We start from the raw sequence: 3712 nt of genomic DNA, 5'->3' as shown, positions 1-3712 counted from the left end.
CTGGCAGTTTAAACCCACCAGCCACTCCTCGGAAGGAAGGCTGGGCAATCTTCTTCCATAGAGATACTGCCTCAGAAACCCAAGGAGGGGTCAATCTGAGTCACAATCGACTTGACGGCAGTGAGTTTGGTTTGGTTTTATTCATTGTTAGTAACTGTCGGGTCAACTTAGACTCGTGTGAACTGGACCAGTCCTGGGCCACCTTCCTGATGGTTCATATGAGAAAGCCCATTGTCGCAGCTGTTGTGTCAATCCAACAAATGTTTTATTGGAGGTTTCCTGACCTCCACTTTACCAAACATGGTATCTTTTTCAACGAACTGATCTTAAGGAATGTTTTCAGCATCCTTGGTGGTGCAATGGTTAAGTGCTCAAATACCTATGAAAAGGTTGGCAGTTTTAACCCATCCAGCAGCCCTGGTGGAGAAAGACCTTGTGATCTGCTTCCATAACAATTATAGCCTAGGATAGAGAGCCAACTGGGCCATTCTACTCTGTTCCATGGGGAAGCATGACTCAGAATTGACTCAGCAACACATCACAACAGCCTGCAATGTAGGGCTCACTTCAGAAGCACTTGCTGCCTTGTTCTGTGGTCAAGTGGCTTATGTCCTCTGTGGCTGCATCTTGCAGGAACCCAACTGCCTCTCTGTAGTTCTCACTGTCCCATTGGATGCCACCAACATCATCTGTGGATTGGTCATGGCTCACAGAGTCCCAAGGGGCAGGTCCTGGACATTTTTGTTTTGGTGAGTGCCCTGGGTGACATTTCCCAGGAGGAAATTGGTCGTCAGTCCTGTGCTGGGTAATGCCCTCTGGGGTCCCCTCAGCAAAGTACCCCTAATTGACTAACAACTGCACATCCACCACCAGCCCAGCAGAGCACCAGCCAGGAAATACAGTCACAGGCAAAGGGACAAGAGGAGAGCCCAGAGGTAATGCTTCCAAATGGAAAAAACGCCCCGGCGGTGACAAGGTTGAGTAATTAGAATGTTTCCACGAGCCACTTTGATCTCCTAATCAATTCTTCTGAGCATCCAGACGCCACTATCTGCTTTTCATAATACAATTTAATTCTTATGTACAGATTTTCCTGAAGGGCATAAATGCATTTTCACTTTATGACCCAGTAATTCAGCTTTAAACCAAGCATAAAAAACTCAATAAACAGCAGAGAGCTGGCTGCATATGCCAGGCCCATGACCTTTCACTGTTATTTCGGAATAAATAAGAAAGTGGGTAGAAGTCACATACAAAGTGAGCCGACAATTTTCCATTGTCTGTTAGAAAATCCGCTGGAATTGGCAATAATTTGATAGTTCATGCTTGACGGAGCCCCGATTGGAGATGTGAGGCCTGGTGATTGGCTGCCGGCGATTGCCGGGGGACTGGGTGTGTGCACACTGGCTCTGACCTTGAACGGTCCCCACACTGAGCCTCGTAATGAATGCCATGGAACTCTCTGCTCCCAGAGGCCCCAACTGATGAGCAGAGGCTAAAATGAAGATGCGGCGCGAGTAGATTTTTCAATTGGCTTTCCGACTATCGCCTAAGTGGTCGCCTAAGTGGAAGAAAGCCTGAAAGTTGGGTTCTGGCTCGTGATGCATAGTGCATGAGGCTGGCTTGGGGACCAAAGACAATTACTCTCCAGCTTTGAGCAGCACTAACCTCAGGCATGGCCCTCTGGCCAATTTCATGCAGGTGATTTGAGTTGGAACTGCTTTAATCCCTGGCCCCTCTGGTTTGGGTCAGACCACATTCTTGACTTAACTGTGCCTTTCTCCCAGGCTCCAACACATCCAAGGATGGGTGCTCATCCCTTCCCAGCAGACAGCCCCAGGGTGGGAAACTCTGACTGTTGCACGGTGCTTTCTACCAGAAGACACCCTGTGCTGTCGGTGTCCCTGGTATTCTCAGACACACAGAGCACACCAGCCCTGTAGCTCCCTCTGTGTGTGCTGGAAGTTCTAGAAGGTTCTGACACTCATGATCTTGTCCTTGTCCCTGAGTGGCCAGTGGGGGTGTTGTGGGACTTTCTTGTGGCTTTCTCAAGGCTGGCCCTGCGGATGAGGTTTCCTCTCCTTTCTCACTAAGGTCATCAGAGCACTGTGATCCCTGTCACCAAGCTTCAAGCAGATGTGTGTCCCTTCACCAGAACCGTCTTCCCACCATCCCTCCCACCTTCAACCTTTGATGCTTCATGGCCAGCAATGTCCCTTCCATCCCTATTTACTGGGTTTGTGGCAACATCATCTGGTGAGGAGACTGAGGTGTGTATCCCTAAAGACACACAAAATAGCACATATGGGACTTGGCATGTGAGCAGGGCACAGATACACAAGATGATAGACAGGAGGCTCTGGCTTTGAAGGCAGGGAAAACCAGGACTCTACAGAAGGCCAGACATGATACCTGAGCTGTGTGTGAGCATGACAGAGAACGGGGATGCTCTGAGGCCATCCCTAGTGCAAGATTGGGCCACACCTATGGATCCCTGTGTGGGGTGGAGGTTTAGGCAGGGGCCCAACAGGGACCATGGCCTACAGCATCAGGCAGAGGACACAGAGGTCACTTGGGTGTTACAAGTGCAGGTGGCTGTTCTCACCTCCTGCACTGGCTGTGCCAGCCCCTCTGGCCCAGATGGACTCCCTGAAGCCCTCGGAGCCCCCTTTCCCCAGCTCTCAGCACCAGAGACTTGAGCTGGCTCAGAAACCTGCCTCCACCTGCATGCTGGTGTGGGCAGTGGGACTTGAAGGGTCCATGAATGGTGTGTGTGTATAAGCACGTGTACTTCCATGTGCATGTGTGTATATGTGTGTGTGCATGTCTGTGTCTCTTTGTGTGCATGTGTACATGAGTGTGCAAATGTGTATACTTGTATGTATGCATGTGTGTGCACATAGATTAGTGTGATGTGTACATTTATATGCACATGAATATATGTATGCACATGTATGTGCACAAAGGGTGTATGCATGTGTACACATGGGTATGTGTGAACATGCATGTGTGTGTGGAGGGCTGCAGACCAGGCCAGCAATCATACATGCTGCACCACACTGATCTCCCTTTGCCATGGTTGATTTGTGGGGATCTTCCCACCAAGAAAACAAGCAAACAAACAAAACTCACTGCCATGGACTGGGATCTGACTCCTATCTATCCCTCCTTGGGTTTCTGAGGCAGTATCACTACAGAAGTAGATTGTGCAACCTTCCTTCCAAGGGGAACAAGACATAATTAGAAATGGGATGAGTCTTGTGCTTGATACTTTGGATCCACATAGCAATATGTATGTGAGACCCAGGTGAGGGTCACCTGTGTATATGTCCAGCCCTGTCTTCTCTGTCAATCAAACCCAGGGGTGTCCTGTGTACCCCACTGTCCCCAGGCAGCTCCCACCCACCCATGGGTCTCTCAGTCCAGGGGAACAAGGGTAGCCTGCATTCATCACAGAAACCCAGGTTTCCTGGGCTTGAGGATAAAAGGCAGGAGCAGGTGTGGGCATCCCTGGTGGACAGAGGAAAGAGAGCTGGCTACTGAAAGGCAAGCCACCCTCCCCCAGCTGTGGGGACATTTCAAAAACGGTCGCAGCAGTATATTGACAGAGAACTTCCAGAGGTGAAGCTGGATTCAGAAGAGGACATGGAACAAGGGATATCATAGCTGCTGTCAGATGGATCTTGGCTCAAGGCAAAGAATACCAGAAAGA

General features: G+C 49.8%; 1 pseudogene; it reads left to right on the top strand.

Moving 5' to 3' along the window:
- Positions 1 to 2535: 2535 nt before the first annotated feature.
- Positions 2536 to 3712, top strand: part of LOC103209347 — a 6182-nt pseudogene continuing 5005 nt past the window's right edge.

The sequence above is a fragment of the Orycteropus afer genome, unplaced genomic scaffold (genome assembly GCF_000298275.1).
Source record: "Orycteropus afer afer isolate SDZICR_OR568_19922 unplaced genomic scaffold, OryAfe1.0 scaffold00491, whole genome shotgun sequence".
Lineage (NCBI taxonomy): Eukaryota > Metazoa > Chordata > Mammalia > Tubulidentata > Orycteropodidae > Orycteropus > Orycteropus afer.
Note: the sequence above shows the minus strand (reverse complement) of the source record. Positions and strands in the feature narration are given on the sequence as shown.